A 9,528-nucleotide genomic window follows, 5' to 3' on the forward strand; every position below is an offset into this window, starting at 1 on the left:
TCATGACCTTACACTTGGACTAACGTTACCTCCAGCCTTTACTGGAGCTCCCTGACTGCACAACCTTTCTGAGTCTCCTAAACTCTATACAGCTGTGGCACTCGCCTCTGTGAAAATGGCTTTCCATGTGGCCCTCCCATGCTTGAAAGCCTACAGTGGCAGCAGCTTCTTAACCTGGAAGGCATCAAGCCCAACTTTTCCCGAGGCCCATCACACTCAGTTCCCATCTAGCTCATCCACCCTCACCTCCCTCTGCTCTGCACCCATCTGCAGGTCCTTTCATTAGGCCCCTGACACAAAGACTGTGAAGTCAGGGAGAGCCAGCAAAGCCTAGAGGTTAATTTTTCTTTCCTGCTTTTTCTCCCCAAATCCCCCCAGTACATAGTTGTAAATTTTAGTTGTGGGTCCTTCTGGTTGTGGCATGTGGGACACCACCTCAGCATGGCCTGACAAGCGGCACCATGTCCACACCCAGGATCCGAACTGGCGAAACCCTGGGCCACCGAAGCAGAGTGCACAAACTTTTAACCACTTGGCCAAGGGGCTGGCCCCATAGAGGTTACTCTAGTCCAAATGTAAGGTCCTGAAGTGGAGATGCAAGTGCACCTCCTAGGCATTATGCTAATGACACAGAAGGCCTACCATGCAAGGAAGACAGACAACATTCAGAGGGGGAACAAACTGAATGCCTAAAAACCAGATGCTCAGCGAAACTCCCAAGGCCATGGCAGAGAACAGGAACCATAAAGTCATTTATCGCCTGAAGATAATTTTTTTCTCTTAATAACTCAATTTTGCCATCACACACAGGCCCGTTTGCAGCCTATGACAACAACTCTATGCAGTTTTCTTATTCCAGAGACAGTGTGACTTCAGTCTCATGACTACATGCAGCATTATAAGGTTTAAACTGTCTGCTGTTAGGAGACAGAGCAGCGTCCCCCCTATTGCACAACAGAGAAGTCTTTATTCACCTCAGCTTAAGGAACGAATTTTCTGGTCCCAGTACATGAACTACCATAAGAATCATTTTTTATAATTCTGTGGAAAAAAGAATGAAAAAGGCCAACGTGAAGAATTGCTGCACATTAACCATTTGGATATTTACTAAACACAACTTCACATAAGGAAAACAGAAGAAATTCCTCCAAATTTAGACGTCTTTATAAATGTGCAAAATGGGGGCGGCCCGGTGGCGCAGCGGTTAAGTGCGCACGTCCGGCTTCGGAGGCCCGGGGTTTGCCGGTTCGGATCCAGGGTGCGGACATGGCACTGCTTGGCAAGCCATGCCATGGTGGGCTTCCCACATATAAAGCAGAGGAAGATGGGCACGATGTTAGCTCAGGGCCAGTCTTCCTCAGCAAAAAGAGGAGGATTGGCAGCAGCTAGCTCAGGGCTAATCTTCCTCAAAAAAAAAAATTAAAAAAAAATAAATGTGCGGGGCTGGCCCTGTTGCCAAGTGGTTAAGTTCGCGTGCTCCACTGCAGGCAGCCCAATGTTTCGTTGGTTCAAATCCTGTGCGCGGACATGGCACTGCTCATCAAACCACGCTGAGGCAGCGTCCCACATGCCACAACTAGAAGGACCCACAATGAAGAATATACAACTATGTACCTGGGGGGCTTTGGGGAGAAAAAGGAAAAAAAAATAAAATCTTAAAAAATAAATAAATAAATAAATGTGCAAAATCACTAAAACACTACCTTCCTGCCTTTGCTCCTGCTTTTCAGTGGAGACACTTCTGTGCAGCCATCTCCTCACGGACCCCAGTTTTATGGAAGGATCCTGGGCTGAACTCTCGCTCTGTTTTATGCATTACTAATACAAGTGCCTGGCAAACTCCAAGACCCAAACTAAAAAAACCAGAGAGTGAACTTCATTTTCCTTGCATTGGCTTGAATGTGCATATGCAGCTACTGAGCAACAATCCTGTTTCAACTTGCACATCAAGCATACAGAGACAGCAGAAGAACAAAGGAAAGACAAGTTAAAAAAAAAAAAGTCATTTTTACTAAGCTACCAGGTATTGAGCCACGTCCACGAGAACACATTACGAGCTCACTCTGGTCTTGGAGTCAACACCCCAAACAGGAAGAAAACTGACTCAGCAAAGAGACTTCCAAGGAGCCCACTAGGGTTAGCTTTCAAGGTGATTATAATAATTTTAATTATTCATAAGAAACCAAGATCAGAGGCCTTGAGAGTAGGTCCTCAAGAAGCATCCTAGGAAGTCAATACCATTTCACAAAAGAATACCCTCAATTCGGAGTGGAGGAGAACCAAAACAGAGCACCCCACAGAAGCCAGGCTAGACCTTCTCTAAGAATTCAGCATCATTTTCAAAGGGACCTCAAGTCCATACCCACTGGGCGGGTATCCCAGGGCATGCTGGGATTCTGCAAATTGAAACGGAAATCTCTCAGAGATCTTTCTAAGCCTGCCAGTCACCTAACATACTCCAAAGAGATTGGCCAGAACCCTGGAATACAGCAAATCAAAGTCCAACTTTGGTTCATATGATTCCAAAATAACGAGCAGAGAACTAGTCAAACTTGCCTCCTTTTATCAGGGGGGTGTGTGTGTGCCTACAATGGAAAAGGAGATGGGAGTTCACATAAAAATTTTGAAATTTACATTGTAAAGTACAGTAAAGTTGATCAACTCAAGTCATTAATGACTAACCTAGTGAATAAGCAGAATGATAGGCCCAGGAACAGGGAAGAAAAGGAATTAAGAAACGCCATTTTTTAATGAAAGGCAAAATATTCTAAGTTCAAACATATAAGCAATCCTATGGCTGCTCTGGTATAAAGTCAGGGCTGGGGGAGGAGATGGAAAATGAACTGCAGTACTTATTTCCAGAAACAGAATGCAGCGGCAGGGTGTGCAAGTGGGCGGGAGGGAAGGGCCAGCTGACACAAGCAGCGAACTTCCAGACAACATGAGCAGTAAGGGTTCGTAACAGAGGCATCCTCTCACTCCTACTGGGTGACAAAATCCACTCAAAGGTGTGTGGCTGAGGAACTGAGGAGCTGTTTTTGTGCGAGCTAAACCACCAGAGCTGGAAGGAATTCAGGGCCATCTGGCTTAACCTGTTATTTACAGAAGAGGAAACCAAGGCCAGAGACGTGAGGCAAACCGGTCTTCAACTAACCAACTAGTACCCAGGGACAAGCCACTAATCTCTAAAGACTTGGCCCATTCCTCCGCAAACATTCCCTGTAAGAATTTACCTGAGACTCTTCCAAAGCCAAAAGAACATGGTTTCATTACAGAGGGAGGGCCCTAGCACAAATTTCTGTGTGTCAGACGAGCAGGTATTCAAGCCATGAGGGGAATGAGCCATGCTTGCTCCAGGAAGCTTCCTCTAGCTCACGGAGGCCTGTCGGTTTTAAGATTAGGATCACCCAAACAATTTAATTCTTTATATTAATAACGTGTTGCTTCCTGGCTTCCCAATGAGATTAAAAATGTCCTGAGTACAGAGACCACATCTTACGCAGCTGATTCCCACAGCACCTCGAGTTGTGCTGAATACGCAGTTAAGAGTTAAAGAAATACGTGCTTGACTGATGCTTTCCAGGCATAATGGACTAAAATAAAACCTGGAAAAGCTGGAGCCCAAAAACAGGTCAGCAAAACATCTTCGGAATATTTCCACAGGACAGCTGGGTTAATATTCTATGAAAGCAGGTGGAGAGGCTGTGATCCATTGAAACACTGGTTGAGACTTTAAATTATCATATTTCTTATTACATTATCAACTTTCTTATTCATTGTCTTCTCCCTCCTTAGGACCTGTCCTAGTCCTATAAGAGTTAAAACAAAAAAGCTCCACTGTAGCTACTTCAAATGGTTCCAATGTCCTAAACACAAGCCACAGGCTTAGTTTTGATTATGAGATCAAAAGAAAAAAGCTCAGAAAATAAAACACACAACTTTTGGTCACTTTTTTCCCACCCCTAAAAACTATATGTTAATTCTTTGGGCTAAAATTCAAAATTTCCGGAGAAACTTACTGAATAAATCCTAGCCTCTAATATCCTCTTGATTCCACTTTTAGACATCAGGAAATCCTTCTGCAAGTCACTTAACTCCTGACATATACCTTCATCAGCAACCCCATTAGTACTCAGAAGGCCCAAAGAGAGGTGAAGGAAGCGGCATTTACAACGGTGCCCAGGTGGAGAGCACATGGCATGCACATCAGCACCAATCCTCTGCACTGCCATGACTGCAGGATCACAATGCAGTACTCAAATTCGGCAAATTCCCACCAATTAGTAATTTATATAAAAAACTGCTTGTGAGGGGCTGGCCCCGTGGCCGAGTGGTTAAGTTCGTGCGCTCTGCTGCAGGCGGCCCAGTGTTTCGTTGGTTCAAATCCTGGGCGCGGACGTGGCACTGCTCATCAAACCACGCTGAGGCAGCATCCCACATACCACAACTAGAAGAACCCACAACGAAGAATATACAACTATGTACCGGGGGGCTTTGGGGAGAAAAAGGAAAAAATAAAATCTTTAAAAAAAAAAAAAAAACTGCTTGTGAATCCTAAATGACAGGAGAAATAAAAACACTTTAGTACTGCCATTGAGATGCCCTAGGAGGCCTGTGAAAAGAGGAGCAGGTTGTGGGAAGGGATTACAAGACTGCTTTTACTGCCACTCTCTGCCCTCCCTGGGATAGTTAACCAGAGTTTTGAGGGGGAACAAACCAATCGCTGTCATGGAGGAAAACTTGTTTTTTAGGGGTCACAAAAGCTCTGATATACTAAACAATTTACAATGGGAATGAGACAGAAACGTAAATTCCACACCCTCTGGGTTGGTTTGGTGAGCTAGACTATAACCTGGCAACTCCAAGGTCAAATCAAATGCTACTCAGAAACCATTTTCGGTGATTTTTCTGAGCAATGATTCAATGCTGGCAGTAATTTCACACACTAGAATGACCTCTGAGAAAGATATTAGTCCCTCAAGGAGAGTTTAAAGAGGCCAGCCGCCTCCATCACCAACTGGCTCCCTAGTTTGGGAAAGTCCATCAGTTCCTGAATGGATCCAAAGAGAAGATTCTCACTGGTGTAGAGTTAGGATGTAGAAGCCAATGCAGGAGGGAAAAGAAATCCAGGGGCCGGCCCAGTGGCACAGCGGTTAAGTGCACACGTTCCGCCTCGGCGGCCTGGGGTTCGCAGGTTCGGATCCCAGGTGTGGACATGGCACCGCTTGGCAAGCCATGCTGTGGTAGGCGTCCCACATATAAAGTTGGAGGAAGATGGGCACGGATGTGAGCTCAGGGCCAGGCTTCCTCAGTGAAAAGAGGAGGACTGGCAGCAGATGTTAGCTCAGGGCTGATCTTCCTCAAAAAAGAAAGAAAAAGAAATCCAGCAAGTTCAGAACGGATCCTCAGTGGGGACAAAGGAAGAGGTGGAGATGCAAACCCCAAGCTTCATTACAGAAGCGAGCTCAGTCTGTGTAAGTGCAGTCTGCACGAGATAATCCACAGAAAGGGCTCAGCACAGGGCCCAGCACACAGTAATAATAGCAAAAGATGACATTTATTGAACACACTCAACAACAGTGAATCCCCTCAGCTGCCTCTCAAAGTCAGCAGCAGCAGAAAAATTTCTGAAGCGAGTACGGACCCTGTTCAAGAATTTTCGTTTATTTTTTTTGGTGCTCTCATTAGAAAACGCCATGTTTTGCGTGCCTTAAGTGCAGCAAGCACAAGAGCACCTTCCTTGAGGGACTGGAAGAGAGGCTTGTCGGGCAGATTTCAGATAAAAGGTTAAAGAGGAAGGGCTAAAGAAACAGCCTCCTAAAGTTACTAAATCTACGGTCCAAAAATCTATGGACCATGCAGGGAAAGGGTTAATTGCAGCCTTCATAAAGCTGGGGAATTTCAGAGTGAGCACATTAGTTAAACAATGTGAAAAATCAGCAAAAATGGGTTGCCATGAGCAGCACTCGCCCTGAAATAGGCTCTCATTTACTCTTCATTTCTTCTGCTTTCCAGTCTCTTCTCTTTGAAGCAGCTCTTGATTAGTTTCTTTTTTAATTGCCACTTAATTGGGAAATAAAATTAGAACACTTATTTGATATCAGTGATGAGGTTTCTCTTTTCATTTCTGCTTTGATCTAGTTTTGAAAAACCAAAAGCTGAAGGGAGAAATTAAGAAAAAGGAACTAAAAAGATTTCTTCTTTCCAAGAGCTAGATGCAGCTATAAGCCATCAAATAAATATGGAAAGGACCACTCCCGGAGGATCTGAAGAAGAAAACAAAAGCGAATGAGGATAGCTTTATGGAGTTCTTTCAAGAAGACCTTCCTTTTCCCTCAAGTTTCTCCATAAGGGATAACATCTCCTGATTAGGAAGTGAGGAAAACCTGTAAGAATCCATTTTAACTTGTCCTCCTGGAGTAAGGGAGCAGGATGGGAGAGACATCCCCTAACAAAGGCTTCCTGACCCACGGCTTACCAGCATCTCCATGGTATCGATGACAGCGCAAAACAAATTCCAAAAGAATCCCAGGAACAAAATAGTCTAAAAGTCCTTTCCTGTTCCAGAACACCTATATAAACTTCAGTGGCTTGTTACCGCCAAATTAAAATCTGCCAGCTGATAAGGTTCACTCTTTAGCGATATTTCTTGGAAAGCCTTTCACTAAAGCAAGCAAATTAAACCATGCAGCTGAATCATGAGCTGCAGGGGAATGAGCATAGTCTGACTCTACTCCCACTTGCTCAGGGTAACTTATGTCAGGCAAGTAACTGGGGGAAAAATGCTGCCCTCCTTTCCTCTGCTGAGGGGATTTTTTTTTTTTTAAAAAGCTGAGAGAGGGGCCAGCCCCATGGCCAAGTCTTTAATCTTTAAGTTCATGCGTTCTGCTTCTGCAGCCCAGGATTTCACCAGTGTAGATCCCGGGCACTGACATGGCACCACTCGTCAGACCATACTGAGGCAGCATCCCACATAACACTACCAAAAGGACCTACAACTAGAATATACAACTACATACTGGAGGGCTTTAGGGAGAAGAAGAAGGGAAAAAAAAAAGATTGGCAACAAATGTTAGCTCAGGTGCCAACCTTTTTTTTAAAGAAAGAAAAAGCTGATAGAAAAACTGTAGACGGATACACGTACAGATACACATACACATATATATACATATACTTACATGCATGCATGTGCACATATGTCTGTTTTTATGTATAAATGAAATTTATATTCACTAAATGTTTACTTAATTATGGAAGAAACACTTGACTAAACTAAACTTACACACAAAGGGACATAAGAAACTACTGCACGACTGCATTTCCTATTCTGCCAGTGCCTGGACGTAGCTCATTTCACTAGTGTAAAGCACTGTGTGAGCCCATCCTGAAAGAAAGGCCTAAGAAAATAAGGGTTAGTTCGAACAATTATTAACTTTGATCGTGTACTGTACTTTACAATCACTAGAATCAAAAGAAGATACTCCCCTTCAATTCTTCGATCGCTTTTGAAAATATTTTGAATGATATTAACTAAAGACAAGAAAAATTTCAAGCCAAAAAATAATGGAAAACTTCCATGACAAATTGGTGGATCCTTGATTTCTGTAGGTATTTCACAAAAACTATAGCGAGGCCTACAATGAGACTTAAGTGGGGAAAGAAAGCGTGTATGTAAGAGAAATCTGAGATCCTTCCCCTTATTGAGGGGAAATAAAACTCCACTAACGCTGGGCTGCGACCTTTAACACTTGCCATTCTAAGTCCTCATTAACACGCACTAAGTGCCAGCCTTCTCAAAGACACGGTCCCTGTTCTAAGGCACCTGACAGTCAGGTGAGGGAGGCACTGGACCCACATGCTATTTCACTAATGTTATGATAAAAGCCACAAAAAGTACAGTATGTGATAAGAGCAGGGGAAAGAGAAGGAGGGAAGGAGAGCAGGGAAGATTTGAAGAGGGAATCGGAGGGAGGGGGAAGGCAGCCTTCCAGATGTTATCTCACTGAATCTCTACAACTGGAGGTTAAGTAACTTTCCCAAGGTCACAGGACTATTAAATGTCAGAACCAGGCTTTGAACCCAGGTTTGAATGAATCCAAAGTCTAAGCTTTTCCCACGCTGCCACACAGCTTCTTCCCAAACTGTTTCCTCTGACAATTAATGGAAAAACGTTGACTCCACCTCAGGTTCTAAGTGCCAGAACTAGACTCTGTCCTCCAGGCTGGGTCCTCTGTTTTTCACCTGTCACCTCCAAATACATTTATTCAGGTCTCTAGATTCAGGACGCTAATAATTTGTTCACCCAGACCATAACCACGTACAAAAACAACAATAAAACACCTACAAAGTTTTTTTTAGGTTACCACTTTGTTGTACTGTAAATAAAACACAGAACTTTCTGCCAAACAGGTTTGCAAAGTGATTCAGAGATTATAGGGAATAAAACTAATTAAAGAGCCATAGACATTGGTCAGAGCAACAGCCAAGCAGAGAAAATTAAAAGCAACCACACAAAGCAAAGAAGAAAGCAGTAGTTTCACTTCTGAAATGACTTTCGAATTCAATAACTCCCATCATGGTTGGGATGCCCCCTCAGAAGGGCTACTCTCCCTCTTCCTCCTCATCCTATTTCCTCTTTCTCACCTCTTCCATTCTTAGGAATCTCAAATTTCAAAATAAGGCTTTATGACTAGATCTGTGTGCACAAGAAGGTAGTCTTTTAAAATCAAATTTGACAAGCTTCCTTTTTCTCTATGTTCTTCTTGTGATTTTTATGCCAGTCGAAGAACATAAAAGCTAAATCTTTTAACCTAAGGATTCATCACAAGCAAACTATAAACCATCTAAATAATCCTTTGTTCTCCCATCTCTACAAGGTAGAATTTTTTTTAAAGTTTATCCAAAGACCTCAACCTTCTACTTTTACCTCCAGGACTACCACCAATACGGCCAATGACATGATGGCTATAAAAACCAGACTAACACAGACTCAGCCAAAGTTATATATCCAAAACAGACTCTCATGACCTTCCGTTAAAAAACACATAGTAAGTAAATACAGACAGATAGGGAGAGTGAGTGTCAGCGTGGGCCACTGCAACAATATGAAGAAAGAGGAATGATAGGGTGTGGCTTAGAAGAGTGAAAACTGATTCAGAATTGAACTCAACACTCAAAGGTCTGATGCATTTCTTCCACTTGAGGAGTAAATAGTTACTAGTAGGCAAGACCCTAAAGTACAGAAGATACAGTATTAAACGCACTTCCAAACACTGTCCAAGAAGCACCATCACTCAATTTCTCGAGGCTGGAGGCTACCTCGCAAAGTTAACAGAGCAAAGACGCTGGAAGACCTAATTACGTATTGTTCAGGAAACTTATGGATTATTTGGAGCAACGGACACCGTATACATCAAAACATTATAATACAGTAACTACGTAGGATTTATAAGGTGAGTTTATATTTTGAGATGCTCTGGTAGTGATATTTTACAATATAATTATGGTTTGTATAGCCTGGTGAATTTC

At 43.1% G+C, this 9,528-nt stretch overlaps 1 protein-coding gene across 3 annotated transcripts in view; it reads right to left on the reverse strand.

The window, feature by feature from the left end:
* NMT1 (N-myristoyltransferase 1) overlaps positions 1 to 9,528 on the reverse strand; it is a 33,298-nt gene that overhangs the window by 22,322 nt on the left and 1,448 nt on the right. The window lies entirely within an intron of this gene.

The sequence above is a fragment of the Equus przewalskii genome, chromosome 10 (assembly GCF_037783145.1).
Source record: "Equus przewalskii isolate Varuska chromosome 10, EquPr2, whole genome shotgun sequence".
In the NCBI taxonomy this organism is placed as follows: domain Eukaryota; kingdom Metazoa; phylum Chordata; class Mammalia; order Perissodactyla; family Equidae; genus Equus; species Equus przewalskii.